At 38.9% G+C, this 19834-nt stretch overlaps 1 pseudogene; it reads right to left on the bottom strand.

The window, feature by feature from the left end:
* Nucleotides 1-1473: 1473 nt before the first annotated feature.
* LOC127437332 (solute carrier family 15 member 5-like) lies at nucleotides 1474-8103 on the bottom strand (annotated as a pseudogene).
* Between the last annotated feature and the right edge of the window lie 11731 nt (nucleotides 8104-19834).

The following is a 19834-nucleotide window of genomic DNA, read 5'->3' as shown; positions in this document are numbered from 1 at the left end:
TGCCAGGGTATGCAAACTTTTGAGCACAACTGTGTATATATATATATATATATATATATATATATATATATATATATATATGCACATATACATACACACATACACACATAGTATCTGCAAAGCTGTCATTGCTGCATGTGGAGGATATTTTGAAGTAGTTAATTTTTGAAGAATTTTTTTTTTCAAATTGTAATAGTAATTTTTCACATTATTAATTTCCTGACTATACATTGTGATGAGTTGAATGCCACTTTGTTGAATAAAAGTACCAATTTCTTTCCATAAGAGCAAAATATGTATATTATTCCAAACTTTCGCCTCCTGGCGGACGGCAGTGGGCTCCTCCGCCTCCTGGCAACTGCTCCAGTACCACAGCATTGTGTATCCTCAGCATCGCTATCCTCCGTCAGCGACGAGGGCTCTCTGATGGCGCGTCTTCTTCCAATCCCCGGTTTCAGCACCAGTGTGGCAGACAAGCCTCTTGTTCGTCAGAAAGTCTGTGTGCGTCTCTCTCTTTCTCTCTCTGGCATCTCCGGCTCCTCCTTATCTCTCTCTCCCATTGATTGGGGCAACTCAGTGGCAGGTGTGCATCCTCACGGCCCGGCAACACCCTCCTCCTCATCACAATATATTTATTTTTTCTGTGTGGAATTGAATGATATTTGTTATTTTGTTAAATGCAGCATCAATATATAAGATGATTTCTTGTTTAACAACGTTAAAGTGAGTACCGGTACTGTTTCCTCTTAAATAAGTGTCTCAGACAATTTTTTTATTTATTTATTTTACCCAGATCACGTACAAAATATAATAAAAAGGCTAAATTTGTTGGTATAAATAACATAAGGCACTTCAGTACTTTACAGAACTTTAATAGAGCTAATATATATATATATATATATATATATATATATATATATATATATAGTACCATGGCATTTTTTGAAATATCATCATCATCAACAACAAATATTCAACATCATAATTTCTATGATAATGAGTTATTAACAAACAGTATAAGCCATATCATAAAATAACTTAATTTTGTCAGCTCTGTGTTTGGTTTTGACAACAGAATTCTCTAATACATTAAGGCATTATTTACAGCTATTGCTCTATTTCCAAGCAAGGAAATTCAAAGTTCAGTTAAAAGTCAGTTATTTACCTGTCAATAGCTTAAACACTTTGTCAATACATCCGCATGCATAAATATGTAATTGTATATTCCGAGACTGAACTGTACCTCTATGATATCCTCTAAAACACCAGTGTGTTTATGGCCATTAATGTGGCCAGTGTAATTGTGGATTTGGATAAAAGTTTCCTGCAATCATAAAATAGAATATTTTCATATGAAATGTCAATTCATTCTTTGACACTTCACATAACCTCATTCTGGCCTACTTTGTCAGGTAAATGACAAAAAACGTTGCACTTTTAGCACCAGAATTGAATAGTCTATGTGAAGGATGTTTACCTCCCGACACAATAAAGGAAGTGAATAAGAAAAGCCCCTAGGAAGCAGCCAACTCCATACGAGAGGATCAGGAAATGCAGGGAGACGCCTATAATGTTGCTGGGTGTCAGAGAGAAAGAGATGAGAGAGCCTGAGCAGAGGAATAAGAGAGAGGAGTGAATTGTGTGAACATTGTGATGTTTCTGACACAGGAGTTTTATCACTAACAACTGAAAGGAGTTGGTTATCTGGTCTTTATAAAGCAAAATGGAACTTCCTTAACACTTAAAATGTGCTGTTCATTCCATTGGGATTTAACCAATGATATAATGACAAGAATCATGGATTGACATGTCTCCATGTTTTATTAGTTGGTGTAACTGGCTGGTAGAACGTCTGTATCATGGAAATATTTTTCCAAAGTTAATTGGAAATTCTTAGATGCTGGCATCACAAAGGCTTCTGCCACACCCAGTAAGAGGAACTGGGGTGTAAGCTCATGAGGCTCATTGAGGACACCTGCAGGACTTACCCGATAGCGTCTGCTCAACCTGTGGGTAATCCTTTCTGTGAATCTCTGAGATCCCTGCCAGTGGTGTAGAAAGGGCTGCACAAGCATGGCCCATAGCTGTGGGGAAATAAATTTAAAATGCACACACTGTAAATTAAATATAAAAAGATACTTGCGGTACAATTTGGGATTTCTCAGATTGCCACATTACTGGAAAATTTGGGGTACTTCTAGGCACCTTTTCAAAAAGTTTCTTCAAGATGTAACCCAAAAGTTCCTGCAAGAAATCCGAAGACTACCAACAGTTCTTCCTGTAACCCCAAGGGAAGTGGAAGCATATTCAGTGTTTCTGCAGAGGACTTGTAGTAAGCCTTATGTCATTAATTCATTCAATTCAGGCATCTGATCCAATCATGATCAAGCCTACGCCTTATAATCTCCGCAGGGCTGTCTCCCATTGCTCGTTGTGCTATGTTGTTTTCACCCCCCACCACCCCAACACCACCAGTTTAGGTCCCGTCCTGCTGTAAGGGGTGAGCTCCTCTCTCTGCTGTCACTGCCTTCCAGCAGGATCTGAGGAAAAAAATAGGATATTTTAGACACCTTCAAAAGGAATTTAGAAGTTCTCCAGATAATTCCGTTAAACTGGCACCACACTAGCCAATTTTTCCAGTGATTTTCAGGTGTGAGCTTCATTTACATAATCATCGGCCAGGCGGAGTGAGATGAAGTGCGCATTAGCGTCTCTCAACGGGAGGTCGTTAATCACTTGACCGTTGGGACTCCCTGCTCAGTTAATAATTCTAGCACGGGAAAAAGGATCCAACATGACAGAATAAACTGTCCTGTTGCCGGGGCAGGCTCTTGTGTTCTCTTCAAGTGACCAATGAGCTTCTTCTTTTACTGAAGAACTGACAAGACGTCGAGCTGATCTGAATGTTTTCATCACACTGTGCTGCATATCATCACTGATTGTAATCCATAGTGATTCTGTAACCAAGTGTTTTTCCTGCATTTTTCTCCAACACTAAAATTATCATGAAATCAAAAAGCGGAGGCACAAAAGTCTGTTTTTATTTAACGTAATTTCTTTATTCACTGAAAGCTGCGTATGGACATACGAGTTCTACAGCAAGCCTCGATGGTATAAATACACACCCTCGACCAAAATCGAGTTGTTTTGAGTCTGCTAGTGTGTGGCAAGTTGCAACCTCAAATGGTGCCTCAAATATATTTTCATTTTTACAGTGGGCTATTGATATGTATTGTAACAGCTCACAAACAGAAGGGAAGGAGAACACAGGGAAGCAGGTTTTTACAGGCGCAGGTAGGACTTTTAATCGGCCACTTCAGTGCTTTACAACTTCACAAACTTGTCAGCTACACAGGCATGTAGACTTACACTCATTAGCTTCACAAACACGTAGTAACTTAAACACATCAGCTTCACAAACATAACAGATTAAATGTAGCAGCTTCAGGAGCACTGTGGCCTTCCTTGTGCCAGACACTCACTCACTCACTCACTCACTCACTCTCACTCTCACTCTCACACTCTCTCTCTCTCTCTGCTGGCGTGGCTGCTTACGTATATGCCGCTCTCCCCATGCTCACTGGAATTAGAGACAGGTGTTACACATAATCTAGCTCAGGTGCAAGCGCCCTTACTGCTTTCTCTCTCTCCGGACGGACACTTGACCACGCCCCTGCTGCCACATGTATATTGATAGAAAGTTGACTAAGTTAAGTTCATTCAATTGCAGTTTGGATGCTCACTTATAAATGTGGCTGGTGAGGGAAGTATTATCTTTGAAGACTGGTAGCATGTGTTCACAAGCTCCGGCAGTGGTGTTAAGAACAACACAGGAAGAATACTGATCACCTTCATTACTGCTACTGGCAAGAGAAATCCATTGAGATTTAAGTTAGAATGCATCGTCTGCAGATAATAGCCTGACGGAATCTGTTGACAGGCACAGAGACAGAGGAATAGGAAAAGCTTTTAACTAACTGCCTAACTCAAATTTGTCTATCATAATTACCTGAGTAATGCAAGCCCGATATAGAAGCTGTAGTCCAAAGAGAGGAAACAGTTTGAACAGGATCTTGACATTTTCCACAATGGTCTCACTGTAACGACCCCCATTGTTTTCTTTGGCACGATCTAGCCAGCTGGCTACATCTCTACTCAAATGACAGTACTGGAGGCAACACATTTTCAGGGCATTTAGGAGCACCCCTAGTGTTGTCAGCAAGGAACTGCCTGATCAATAATCAAAGCAAATTTTGAAGTTGTTAAGGTACCACAAATCTCTAGAAAAGAACAAAACATAAAACCATTGCTGTTCCAAATGAAAAATCTCTTTCTGAGACAATAAATGATACAAAAGTTTTGCTTTAGATTGCAAAGGTGTTGATGAAAAGCAAGATAAATGTTTTTAGAAACCAGTACTCATTTAGTCGGTTTATGAATAGACAGTCCTGTGAGACAAAACTACATTTATTGTCATTCTGTGCGACAGCATAAAATAGATACACAATTTGTGCTTTATTTCTTTTCAGAAGAACTAAAAATGTTACTATGTTTGTTAGTAAGTAAAAGAGACAGAAATACAAAATTGTCCAATGCAAAATCACATGAACACAAAAGCACATCATGCCACGATTATGACTTTCATGCTTGTATGAACGAACTTCCAAGGAGGACTTGAATACAGCATTAGTCACAGTTAGATACATATATTGTGCTAATCTGTAGCTTGCTACCATTTTTAGGATGGAAGGTGAGGTTGTTCCGCACCATGTGTATGGCGATGAGGGCCAGGAGAACAGAGGTACAAAAAACAACTGTTGAGTTCAGATTGACCAGCCAGTAAAACCTGTGGATAGAAGATAGCTGCAGCATTCATCATCTGTTTTGCATGCTGTACTGACATATTCAGCAATAATTGCAGACCAAGCAAAATCGATTTTTAATAGAATTTAATAGAATTATATGTGTCCACATTTTTTGTAATGGTCAATAGCACCTTACCAGTTGAAGAAGGACAAGAGTTGGGGTCGATCACAACCTTGAAGGTGATAAGCTGCCAGTGGGCATAGGATGGCACAGATGCCACCTATGCCAAGGGCCACGGCTACAAGCCCTGTGTAGAAGAGGATGTGTTGCTCATGAGGCTCAAGATGATGCATTATATTATTTGTGTTTATGTAGAAATCCTCAAAAGGGAATGCAACGTCAGGAAGCATGGTAGTGCCTATAAAGAGTGACAGGAAATCAGTTATCCAGTTTTCACTGACAATTGATGACAGTTTCTTTGCAAGAGTTATTCCAAGCACATTCCCTTCTGAAAATACCTGCATAGCTGGCATAAGTTGCACATGTTCCTGGATCAACATCCTTGTTGGTCCTGGAACAACATTTCATCAGATTTTACAAGTAGATTTAGGGTTAATGATGGGTCAGGCTTAGGGCTGGGGTTACAGGCTTTTACACCATTTTTATCAGCCTATCATTTCCTTTAATTTTAAGGGTTGGTTAGGGTGAGGGTAGGTTTAGGTTTAGGTTTAAGGTTGTGGAATTAGGGTTTAGACATTGAGGTTAGGATTAGGGTAAGGGTTACTGTTAGAGTTAGAACTATGTTTCTTTGACAGAAATGTTGTTCCGGGATGAACAAAAGATGTTTATACAGGAACACGTCCTACTTAGCAAAAATTGGTTGACCCAGGCTCCACTAGCTTAACCAGCAAGACCCCTTGTTCTTGTCTACTAGCTTCACCAGAAAGCCCATGGAAGTCGACCAGCATGGTTATGATGGTCCACCACCTAGACCAAACAAGCTATAACCAGCATAAACCTGTCTGGACCATCATGTAAATCTCTGCTGGTCCAGCTGGTTGTTTCAACAAGTTTGTTACATGCCACATTATTATACAACTCAACAAGATCTCTTTTCAAATGGATAGCTGAAATGCTTCAATTGTAAAAGCTTAGAAAACACTTGGAGGTTCTAGGACACAGGTGTCAAACTCGAGGCCCGTGGACCGAATCTGGCCTGCCACCTCATTTCATGTGGCCCACGAGCTAATTTCAGAAATGGATAGCAGGTGAACAGAATGTGTCACTGACTAATCAGCTAGTGTTTTTCTTGTGAATATTAATGGGCCTTCCCTTGTTATCCTACCTTATTTTTAGGAGAGCATTTTGCTCGCACCAAAAGTGGAACGAAACAGCGATATTCGCACCAATTAGCAGCATGGCTCAATGGATAGAGCAGCGCGAGCGCAAAGCAGGTGCGTTTCCTCATGGAGCGGTCTCAACCGCGCAGCACAGCGATAGCCATCAGCACAACAGAATGGATAGAGGTGCACGATAACAAAGAAGATGCGTTTATTCGCGGACTGGCCTCGACACCGCAGCAGCAAGAAGCTTATCTCTGAGAAGCGCGGTGCAGATTGTGAAACCCGTTTGAATGTGGCACAGAGTTCTCTGTTGCAGAACTCCAAATGTCTCGGTGATTAAACTAGTTTAAAATCATATTAAACAGCCCTCACAATCTTAACAGCACTGACAAAGAAAACAGGAGAAAACACTGTGCCATGACACAAATTAGAAGGCTTTTCAATCACAAAACTTACAAAAATGTACCATGGATTTACTGTAGTAACACTAACTGTATTAACTATTTTGACAGAAAATGTTTTTACATGTATTTAGACTACTGTTTTTCATTTAAAAAAAGGTATTGTTGTTTTTTTTTTTTTATATATATATATATATATATATATATATATATATATAAAAACCACAGTTTCTTACCATGGTAGTGAGGAATCATGTGTGGTTTTACATGTGGTCACCATGGTCTTATTACAAATACCATTGTTAAAACTATGGATACTACAGAGGAACTATGGTACAATGTTTTATAATTAATTTGGACCAAGCAATTTTTTTTTTTCTGTGTAAATTCTGTTCTCTTCTAATGCCCTCTCACTGTAGGAAAGTGTAACTTGTTTCGTTAGGAGAATGTTATTTACATCTGCATCCCAAATTCAAAATCAGTGTTACTGTCAACTTCATGCACAAATATATGCAGTATTATTGATAATTCCATGGGTGCTACCAAATCAGTTGGTGGTGCCACATTTTCAACCGGCCCTTTGCTTGATCAACAGCAGATGGGGGTGTATCTGGAAAGCTGTTTTTAAAACATTGTTTATTTTTGCATTTCTGTTCGGTGGTGCTAGTGTCGCAGAAATTACACACTTCAGCTTTAAATTGTATGGTCATTTTATATATAATAGTAGTACTCGCTTGGAACTACCTTTAATTTTTTGCTGATTTTAATAATAATAATAAAAAAACATTGCTAGAATTAGAATCATCATTGTAAACAATGGGATTAGTAAAAGAAAAATGCCCGCATGTGTTATGTGCTCAAGTGTCCTGAAACTAATATTGCAATGCAAATAATAATAATAATAAATAATAATAATAATAATAATAATAATAATGGTCCTCAATGTAGGCTTAATTTTCATTATGCAAAATATAAGATTTTGTTGTTGTTGTTGTTGTTGTTGTTGTTTTGTACTTATTTGCGGTTAAATGTGACCAGGAAATTTTCTTGACAGGTTTCGTGCGACTCAAAATGAATGTGTCACAGTCTATTTCATTAGGCTAAATTTTAAACAAAACAAATGGCTAAGATGATTTAGCTAGATGAAACATTCATTGGAGTAGGCAAATTCTGAGTAGGGGATCTAAAAATAAAATAAAGTAGAGCTTAAAGCAAGTGGATATTCAAGTTTACAAAGGTTTCACTCTCAATTTAAAGTCATTGCAGTGCCAACCACTAACCAAATAAATGAAGGAGAGTGTAAAAACAGAACTTTATCCTTCCCAGACAGGTCTCAGCAAACAATCCCAGAAGAACAGTGTTGAGTTGCTGGATCCCACAAATCAAGTATTCACCATGGCTGCTTGGTAATTGCTGTATCCCAGATTGATGGTGCAGAAGAGGATCATGTTGCAAACAACACCGAAGAAGGTGAACCTCTCGCAAAGCTCCACGAAATGTACACAGACAATCACCTGCAACTTCTTGCATGCCTTGTGGGGCTTGGTGACCATTCCACTGGGATATCAAGACTGAGAGACCTCTGAGGTAAGTGGCCAACATGAATATCGAAGGCATCTACGGCTTCTAGAGATCTTCCTGAAGATCTGATGTTCAAATGCAGAGACCCTGTCTCCATTACTAGAGACCGAGAGTGGCAATCCCACAAACCTGTGAAATCTTGTGGATACCTAACAACAGAGCCTCAGCAACTGTGAGCTGGCTCAGGTTATGTCTCCTCACTGAAGTTTCTAAGTAATATTTTCTCCTCACAAATGTATTGAACTTCTCAGTCTGTTGTACTTTGTGATTGTTCGGTCTTATTAAGAAAGCTGATATGGCGGCAATGTGCCTGCAGGAGCACTGATGATGAAAGCAATTACAGAAGTGTGAGACATAATTCTGTAATGAGTTTCTTGGTGGTTTTGGATGGCTGTTGTTTGGAGGACAGTCAGATAAACAAGGGGAGTGTCTCAACACTCAAAATCACTGGAAATATTGTGTTTCTTAAGTCGTGAGAAATGTAGAACAAGCAACGTGATCATATGGTTGTTTCCGAGAGTTCTAGTGTTCTAGGATCGCCCACATTATGCTGACTATCAGACATGTTTGCATCGGTTCAAGCCTGTTTACCTTCCCTTGTGGCATGACCTGAAACACATTCCGTTAGCAGCATGGAAAACCAGGAAGTAATCGCATTCGCATAATCAGTGACAAGCACAATTCGGAGGTTGCATTTTTCCCTCTACCATTACATTTTTACTCCCCTGATTGTTAGGTTTGGGGTTTGGGTTGGGGTGTACGTACAGCTGTAAACAACTCGCTTCACAACTGGAATTTTGGCACCCTTCCATGGACAATACACCTGGAAAATGGAGCTTGCATGTGCCCATATGCTAAACAACACTTAACTCTTTGGGCACTGGGGGCAGTGTATTGAATTACGGTAAACACAGACCAATTTTAGCTAAATAAAATCAACCTACTGTTTCTGATTTAACAGTGAAATCAGTCTGAAACAAGTGAATATTTCATTACAACACTATACTTTTTAGCAGCTACAATGAACATGATGAACAAAACAAATGAAACCAGAAGGATAACAGTTATGCCATGTTGTTGATGTTCTTGATAATGTGGGCCAAGGCCATGATAGGGTAATACAGACTGCCCATGTGGAACCAGGTCTGTAATTTCAGCTAATTTATTTATTAAAATGGTGTGAAGCTGATGCACCTGATGACATTTCTTACAAATTCCTTTCATAAGCATGTATCAACATGGTGCCAGCAAATTAAAGATAATTAATCTTTTAAAAACACAAGATGCTGCTAGTATATAACACCCCACTGTGAAAGGTGACCATGGGGCAGTGCCAAAAATAGAAAGCACGTGAGACCCCAGTCGTGCTGCTGTGTCTTTTGAAGTTTATTATAATAAAAATATTGAAATATTAGAGAATATATAACTATTATAATATGCTGAATTTTTTACAGTTATAAATAGTAATATGATATTGATAATGATGATGATTTTCTTAATTACTTAAAGGAATAGTTCACCCAAAAATGAAAATTCTCTCATCATTTACTCACCCTCATGCCATCCCAGATGTGTGTGACTTTTTTTTTAACTTCATCAGAACACAAATGAAGATTTTTATAATCAGAATCAGAATGAGCTTTATTGCCAAGTGTGCTCACATACTCAAGGAATTGTTTTTGGTGATAGGATTAACAAGCAAGTGCACACAGAACATTACAGTGAGACACAGAATATAAAACAAGGTAAGAGTAAATAGACATACAAACAATAGGACATATAACATAGAATGGCGTATGTACATGTGCAAGTGGTAATATATGTGCAAGGTAGAGGTATGTACAGTTATTGAATTAAATATGAGTGAATTTACATATGTACATGACATATTTATACATTAGAAGAATTTCTCAGCTCTGTAGGTCCATCCAATGCAAGTGAATGAATGCCAAAATTGTGAAGCTCCATAAATCACACAAGTCAGCATAAAAGTAATCCAGAAAACTCAAGTGGTTAAATCAGTTTCCCCATAAGCGATATAATAGGCATGGGTGAGAAACAGAACAATATTTGTCTATTTTAACTATAAATTCTCATCCCTGCTCAGTCTGACTGCACTTTCACTTTCACTTTCTTCTTCTTGTGTTTTTGGTGATTCACATACTTAATGCACACGCCCCCTACTGGGCAGGAAGAAATTTACTTAAATTTTGATCTGTTTCTCACCCACACCAATTAAATCACTTCTGAAGAGATGGATTAAAACACTGTAGTCATATGGATTACGTTTATGCTGCCTTTATGTGATTTTTGGAGTGTCAAAATGTTGGCACCCATTCACTTGCATTGTATGGACCTACAGAGCTGAACTCTTCTAAAAATCTTAATTTGTGTTCTGCAGAAGAAAAAAGTCATACACATCTGGGATGGCATGAGGGTGAGTAAATGATGAGAGAATTTTCATTTTTGGGTGAACTATTCCTTTAGATTTGAATTGAATCATTTGAATTTATTTAAATCATATAATTGTCACAATGTTTTTTATTTATTATTATTTGTATTATTATTGTAAGTGAAAGTATTTATTAAAGGGGTAGTTCACCCAAAAATTAAAAATCTGTCATCATTTATTTCCCTCATGTTATTTCGAACTTGTATGACTTTCTTTCTTCTGTGGAACACAAAAGGAGATGTTTGGCAGAATGTTAGCCTCAGTCACTTTCACTGTATCTAATTTCCATGCAATGAAAGTGAACATCTCCTTTTATGTTCCACAGAAGAAAGAAAGTAATACGGGTTTGAAATAACATGAGGGAAATAAATTGCAGAATTTTTATCTTTGGGTGAATTATCCCATTAATTGAATCTACTAGTGGTCTTTGGCGTGTGACCATACAGGATCACAGGCTCTTCTGTTCTGGTTGTCTACGGAGAGCTGGGCTTGAATATTTCTGCCTGAGCTCACCAATTATCTGAGTGGATAAAGGACCACACTTGTGGTGCAGACTGGGCGTGAATGGTGCTCAAAGCTAGCAAAGCTATGCTCAAAAGAGAAAGGAAACCGGTAAGCAGAGAGAATACCGACTCTGTGTGGCGCATCAATGAATGAGGCCACAGTTAGGTTGCCATGGATCTAACCCTGAGCTTTGTGATTGACTTTATACATACAAGCAAAATGAACCTAAACCAACCATTTTCTGTTTTTTTTTTTTTTATTTAATTTAAATTTTAAATTATATTATTTTTGTTAAATAAAACGGTTTCCTGGTTGTTTTAACATACTCAACCAATATATGAGATTATAAATATCAGCTGTATTCATTATTGTGGCTTTTGTTACTTTAATTTATTTATTTATTCAGGACTCTGATACCCTCTCAAATGTTTGAGTTCTAGTTTGTAATATAGCAATTATACCTCTAGAGGGCACTATTTGAGTTGGCAAGACAATGCAAATTCATTACAAAAAGCAAGTGTAGAGTCAACAAAGTCAACATGTACAATTATGGTATATCTCCCTCGTGATATATTTACAGATTGCAACTTCAATACTATTTTGAGGTGTACACTTTCTTGTTATAATGGATTGTGGCATGCACAAGTTAAAATATTTGTCTAAATATGATATATATACATATAGTGTGTGTGTGTGTGTGTGTGTGTGTGTGTGTGTATATATATATTTATTATTATTATTATTATTATTATTATTCTTTTTTATTTTTTATTTTTTTTATTTATTTTTTTTTACTCTGGCTCTCTGGCTTTAAATATAATATTTGTTGAGATATATTTTGAAAACCTATGCAGAGCTTGATATAATCTGTCTTAGTGACATAAACCAACCAAAGCCAGTATTTGAAAACGTTGTTGTAGTTAAAATACAATAGTCTACAACTGCACAAAAATGACAAATGTTTTATTTTATTTTATTTAAATGGCAGGAAATTTGGAAATATTACATATTTTGTGAATTAAATATGTACAATAGTATAGTGTATGTGATTAAACCACAATGAACCTTTTCCAGGTTTGGAATGCAAACATAAACCACAGTGGGGTAAACTTCTATAGAGGCGTGTGGGAGACAACAGCAAATATTATTTTTGCATTATAATTTGCTCTAACAGTTAAAAATAAATAAATAAATGAAAAATCCATGGTTCCACGACTTTCCAAAAGAGTAAAAAAAAAAAAAAACAGAGCGCAGACGATTACATCAGTCAAAAGCATTTTACTGTCACTCCCTCAGCATCCGTGTTTGAAACCCCATGGCAGCCACAGCAGTTTTTACTTTTTTGCTTTTTTTTTTTTTAAATTAATGCCAAAGTAATATAACACAAAGAATAATGTTAAAAAATGTACATTCAATAATCACAAAATTTTAAATCTAAAAATGTTTGCTAGATTTTCATTGTGATGATGCATGGCAAAAATGCATCATCACAGTCTGTGAAAAGGATTTAGCTCCACCTCAGACCACACAATGAACATTTTTATTTATTTAGAAGATGGCCACAACACTTATGCCACTCTCCGAGAAAATCACTGCTTTGCAAAACAATCAAGTGTCAATGGTTGTTTTAGACCTACTTGTATATCCAAATGTTTCTAATCATCTCAACTGCAGAATAATCCACAGATGTAGGTCCTCCATGCCAAGAGTCACACAACACAGCTTTAAATAACATGCATAAATTCCACGCCATTCCCTCTGATGCGCTCTCACAAGTGCCTTTATTTTTTACTTATAAATAGGCTCTGAGACTTTTGTCACATGGCGCAAGCTAAAGACCAGCTTTCCAATGCAGCCTAGGGGCCACATGCATTTTATTGCCTTTATTTCTATACATTAAGCAACACAGATTACTTCTCAATGGTGGAATAACAGTAAAAGGATGGAGGGCTCTAATTAGCAAGGTGGCTTTTGATTCAGGCCACAGAATGGCCTGCTCAAATGCACAGGGCAAGTAGATTAGGCAGATTGCTGGGTGACGTACGTCCAGGCTCTTTTTTGCCTGCTGGAAGCCCGGCCTTTGAGACTGAGGAGCCTTGGGGTGTTAAGCTGCCAGGGTGCCAAATGGGCTGTTGTATGGGGTGACAATAGGGATCCCTGGGCCCAGACCGAGCATGTGATATGGGAGCTAATGCATCCTCTTGGATAAGGCCTTTGGTGCAAGTGGAGAAGTGCTGGAGGCTGGTTGTTGGGTACATACTGCACTCCATTTCAGCGCATAATGGGTAATGAATTTACAGGTAAATGTAATAACTTGCAGAATCACCTTCTATCCAGTTACCTTAACATCATTGTAGAGGTGTGACAAATTTTTTTTTTTTTTTTTTCATTCTGATGCTTTGAAATTGTGTTTTAATTATTTAACTATTCTGACATATATATATATATATATATATATATATATATATATATATATATATATATATATATATATATATATGCTTATTATTGGTGCTTGCTAAGACTATTACTTTTGCTTATACTTAGGATTAGGGATTTGAACTGTCAGGGTTGTATGTGTTTTGTTCCATGCCATGTTTGTTCCTTGTCATGTGATCTTGTCATGTGGTCCCCTGGTCATGTGATTTCATGTTTCCCTCCATGTTCATGTATCTTGTTTTCAGTGGTCTTGTTATGTTTGGAGTTATGGTTTTTTAGATATCACGTTTGTAAATATAACTGCACTTGGGTTCATCACACATCATCGTCTCTTCGACTACGTTACAGAATACCTGACCGACCAAAATGAACCCTGCAATCCAGCTTCTGCATCTTCACCAGGGGAATCGATCCCTGGAAAATTATGTGGAGGACTTCTGCGCTCTGGCCTGCCGGGTGGACTTTAATGAAGTCGCCATCAAGGACAGTTTCCAGGTGGGATTGTATGAGCCAATCTCTTCCCTGATGCCTGGCGGTCGCAGTCCCCTCAATCTGGCTCAGTATATCGACCTTGCCCTGCAGATAATTGGTTCTATGGTCACTGTGGGGGAGGCGGATGTCGAGCCGGAGTCCCACGTCATGGCCGCCAAGCCGGAGTCCCACGTCATGGCCGCCAGGCCGGAGTCCCACATTATGGCCAACAAGCCGGAGTCCCACGTTATGGCCACCAAGCCAGAGTCCCACGTCATGGCCACCAAGCCAGAGTCCCACATCATGGTTGCTGAGCTAGTGCCATCTTTTGCCCCAGATCCTGAGCCTGCTTCATGCCATGTCACAGCCGCGCGTGAACCTGCTCCATGCCATGTCACAGCCACGCCTGAGCCTGCTCCATGCCATGTCACAGCCGCACCTGAGCCTGCTCCATGCCATGTCACAGCTGCGCTACTCTCCGGGTATCCAGTTCTCCATGGTTTCACCCCTTGAGCCTCTCACGGCTCCACCCCCCATGGGCTCCGCCCTGGTCTCATGTTCCACGGCATGTTTTCACCAGACCACGCCCCGCACCTTGTTTCACCATGTTTCCATGTCCTGCCACGTAACCACATCAAGTCACCACGGCCCCCGCCCCCCCAGCTCCCGCTTGAACTTTGTGTTTTTGTTTTGGGGCTTCGGGAGCCGCCCCTGGGGGGGGGGGGGGGGGGTGTCAGGGTTGTATGTGTTCTGTTCCGTGCCATGTTTGTTCCTTGTCATGTGATCTTGTCATTGGTTATCATTGTCATGTTTCTCCCTTGTCCATGTATTTAAGACTCACGTTTGCCATTGTCCATCGTCAGGTATTGTTTGTGTAATGTTGTGTTATTGTTTATGCCAAGTTCATAGTCAAGTCATGTCAAGTTTATGTTTTGTTCAAGTCAAGTTTAGTCAAGATCATGTTTTTGTTTTGTTCATGTTTGTTATTAAAACTGCACTTGGGTTCATCACACATTATTGTCTCTCCGACTACATTACATGAACAAACCCTTACCCCATATTACACTTTGTCACATTACTTGCAACATGATTATACAGGAAATCGACATTGCTACAGAATGTTCCGGTACCCTGACATTGACCCCATTCTGCCGATTTACTGATTAATACCATCTCCCATCGGACATTTTTGCATCAATTTAAATGGTTTACTTTTTCATGTTGCATGACTGTTAGCATGTTGTGCAAGCAGCCTCGGTTACACAACTTTTGGTCCTGTAGAAACCAGGAAGTAATCTTGTTCACATAATCAATGATGAGCGTGATTTGGAGGTTGCAATTTTCCTCTAAAATGACATTTTTACTCCACTGACAGTTAAGTTTAGAGTTGGGGTCTGGGTTAGGGTTAGGCTTTTGATGCCACTCTGTGGACATTTCACCCAGAAACTGGAGCTCACATGTGCCCATACGTTCAACAACACTTCCAGCTTTGGCCACTGGGGGCAGTAGTTAAAATTTTGGAAATCACAGACCAATTTCAGCTGAAGAACTTTTGACTTACACGTATAACTTGTACCTGTCTGTTAAGGCAATAAATGATGCATGAAGTTGTTTTGCTTTTTGAGGTCTGGTGTGCTATTACTTTTCTAAGAGAGTGTCCTTACATTTTTTTGCGGGCAGATGATAAAATTGGTGACAAAATCTCAAAATGAAGGAGGGACCTGAGTGATCTAAGGACCAGAATATTACTAAAGGGTGAGCTCTTTGGACCTGGGCCAGTATGAGCCCACCCAGAACACACTACCAAACACCTAGCCATGCCCTAGCAACCACGTAGCAAAACACAAACAACCACTTACAACACCTTAGCAACCGCATAGCAATGCTTGGAAACCACCCAAAAGACCCTGGCAGCAACTTTTACAAGGGCAAGCACCACTCACATTTTCTTCAGAAAATTTAAAAATATAGTTTATATATTTATATATTTTGTCAGCTTTGCAGTGTGGCCATTCATGTAGTTACAATGGCCCCCACCTTCTCGTTATTGCAACATTCCAAACCCCTGGAGACTTTTGTGAAGTTTCATTACTTTTCATACTAACTTACAATTGTTTCAGGGTATGGGTCTTGCTTACCATAAAATATCACCCATCTCTGAGTAAACGAGTATGTGAGAGTTAGTTTAGTGCATATGCCAGGCCTGATTGTGAAGAGGAATGCCATTGAATTAGAACTTTTTTCAGCGCAAGACTCTTTTGTGCACTAGCTGAAAAAATCCATTGTGCAGCTGGACACCCTGAGAAAGAGCGCTCAGAGCCGTTGTCTGCTGATGCTTCTGCTCGGCCCCATTGAGCTGAATGGGATGAATAGCGTCGGAAATAGCCATACCCAGGCAAGACAATGCCACTGGGCAGCTTTGAAGATTAAGAAATTAGGGATGGGGAGACAGGGGCATAATTAAAAATGTTTCATTGTATTGGTTATGCATATGTTTGTGTGTGAGTTGTATTCTTGGGGCCATTTGTTGGGAACTTGCAGGACAGAGGTGAGATGATAAGAATCTACCAGACGTCTAGCATTTTTCTTTTCTTTCATTTTGGTACAGTGTGTACAGCTTGATGTTTGAGTATTTGAAATGTACAACAGTGGCCCCAAAAGTATTTGGACATTTAAGCTAGACATTTAAGCTATGCATTATACAACAAAGTATCCAAACAAGTGGCAATTATTTTAATGCCACTTGATAAAGCAGAACATTTTACTAAAAGTTTGTTAGTTTTAAAATTAAACAACAATTGATATATTGTTCAAAATTAAGACTAAATGTATTTAGACACTTTCTAATTGTCAAACTTTGGAGGAAGTGTCTTCATACATAAACAAAAATTATGTTGAGACCAAAAGGCGAAGAAAACTGAAGATAGTACTGATAAAAAGCTCTAGCATCATTTGTCCGCAGATGCCACTTGGTTTGATATTTTGTATCTGATTCAATGACATTCAGACATTTTAAGGTTGACTTAACTGTCCATAAGTGTCCAATGCTGAGGGGCCCAGATCCTCCCAAAACACTTTAACAGGGATTCTTGTAACATTCCAAAGGTGAAACTCTCCTGATTCGCTGCTTTAAAGCTTGAACACGTTTCCTGTCCTCCAGTGCAAAATCAAAGTTGCACAATAACTGGCCTTTACCTTGCTGCTCTCCTGTTGCTAGGAAACCTTTCGAACACCACTTGAGTTCCTTTTTCTTTTAAGGTCTACTCCATTCACCACATTTTACTTTAATTGAAGACAGCTTACATATGAGAGGAAAACAATTAGCGCTTTGAATACTTTGTTTGCTGTTTGTCAGGGTCATTCTGCTCACCACCTCGCCAGTCTTGTAACTCTGTTGTGAAATAAGAACAAAGTCAACATCTCATTTGAGCTGCTAAGTGCATTTCAGTGAAGCACTGAAATGCTCAGGGCACATCACATCGGCAAGAGCGGTACGTGTAAACTTTTTCAGTGCCAAACAACATTGACTTGCATACCGGTTTTGGGGGGTTGTTTTCTCACTTAAATGACTTTGTAGCCTTTCAGTTTTGATGGACATTTCAGGTCTTTCTCTGCCATTGGTCACACTCATGTTGTGGGAGTCACTGGTTTAAAATTACCACTCAGTGTACAGTTTAATTAAACTAAAAGCTGACTTTTCTTCAGTGGTTCTTTGCTGGGTTCAGCAAGGAACTCCCTTCTTATCAAGAACCATTACAGATTAAAAATATCAGTGTTCTTGATGTCGCATTATAAGTCCCTCAGATGAGAGGATTGGTTCTAGGTATAATCTGTTAGCAGAGGAAAATTGAAGCCCTTCTGCATTCTTTGAAGCAACAGTGCATAGATGCTTTTTTTTTTTTTTTTTTTTTTTATTATTATTATATTATATTATAAATAACCATACCTCTCATATAGGGCAGCATATGAAATCATAAGGGTTCCACTATGACATCATATGAACTTAAAAATGTTCTCTTATGAGATAAAAAGAGCTTAAAAAGTGTTTCTGACATCATCAGAACTTTATCAGAAAGTTTGTCATGTGGCATCATAGGAACATGATAAAGGTTCAATGAACACATATATAGGAACATAAAAAATTACAAAATTCTCTTTTACAGGAATATTCCAGGTTAAATACAAGTTAATCCTTATCAACAGCATTTGTGACATAATGTTTATTATCACAAAAAAAAAAGAAAAAAAAAAGAAAAAAAAAAGATTTTTTTTTTAAAGCAAAAATCAGGGTTACAGTGAGGAACTTACAATGAAAGTGAATGGGACCAATTTCTGGAGGGTTTAAAGGCAGAAATGTGAAGCTTGTAATTTTATAAAAGCACTTATATTAATTCTTCTATTAAAACGTCTGTATTATTTGAACTGTAAAATTGTTTATATTGTAGTTTTTGCGGTTGTTTAAGGGTTTACAGCATTACATTGTCATGGCAAAAAATTGGATATAACTTTATACAGAAAAGGTTAGTAATCAATTTTATCACACTAAAATCATGTTAACACATATATTGTTTACATCTTGTGGCTATACTTTGGAAACAGAGAGTATTTTAATGTTTCCAGACTGGCCCCATTCACTTCCATTGTAAGTGCCTCACTGTAACCCACATTTCTGCTGTTTTTTTAAGAAAAGGAGGGACAGGAAGCCTGGGTAGCTCAGCGAATAAATACGATGACTACCACCCCTGGAGTCGCGAGTTCGAATCCAGGGCGTGCTGAGTGACTCCAGCCAGGTCTCCTAAGCAACCAAATTGGCCTGGTTGCTGGGGAGGGTAGAGTCACATGGGGTAACCTCCTCGTGGTTGCCATAATGTGGTTCTCGCTCTCGGTGGGGCACGTGGTGAGTTGTGCGTGTATACCGCAGAGAATAGTGTGAAGCCTCCACACGCACTAGGTCTCCGTGGTAACTCTCTCAACAAGCCACATGATGAGATGCGTGGGTTAACGGTCTCAGATGTGGAGGCAACTGAGGTTCATCCTCCACCACCCGGACTGAGGCGAGTCACTACACCACCACGAGGGCTTAGAGCACATTGGGAATTGGGCATTCCAAATTGGGGAGAGAAAGGGGAGAAAGAGGAAAAAAAAAAAGGAGGGATGAGTCTAAATACATTTTTCTAGTAATCAACATTATGCCACAAATGCTGTTGACTGAGCTTAACTTGTATTGAACCCAGAATATTCCTTAACACCATTTGGAACTAAAAATGGTTCAGTTAGGACCACTTCTGTCAAACGAATACATGACTTGAATACTTTTATTCACTTATAGACAATTAAAGCAATTTGCTGGTGTTGGCGGTACAGCCCTACTAAAAAATCCAGTTTAACCAGCATGCAATTCCCATGCTGGTCTGAGCTGTTTAATGCTGGTTAGTGCTGGTTTGGTGCTGGTCTAGCTGGTGGACTAGCATAACCCAACTGGCGAAGTTGGTTGACCAGCATGGTCTTTCGGGTGAAGCTGGTTTAGCTAATTAAAAAGCCTGGTAGGGCCACCTGCACACCAGCATGCCATGCTGGGGGACCAGCACACAAAACACAACTTAAGCTTGTGACCAGCAATGCTGGATTGTTTAGCAGGTAATGCAGCATATTATACCCTGCAGGAGTAACAGAACGGATCTAGCAGAATTATAACAAAATTGTTCCATTTTTAAACATTCTGACAGTGCAACGTGGTACAGTCCTTCATTGCATAACAGATTAAATGGACACGTAAAAGAACTTCAAATGCTGTTTATCAATTTGATAAATCAAGAACAAGGCGCAATAACACATTT

This window comes from Myxocyprinus asiaticus, chromosome 48 (assembly GCF_019703515.2).
Source record: "Myxocyprinus asiaticus isolate MX2 ecotype Aquarium Trade chromosome 48, UBuf_Myxa_2, whole genome shotgun sequence".
Taxonomy (NCBI): Eukaryota; Metazoa; Chordata; class Actinopteri; order Cypriniformes; family Catostomidae; genus Myxocyprinus; species Myxocyprinus asiaticus.
The sequence above is the reverse complement of the archived record's forward strand: the minus strand, read 5'-3'. Positions and strand labels throughout refer to the sequence as shown.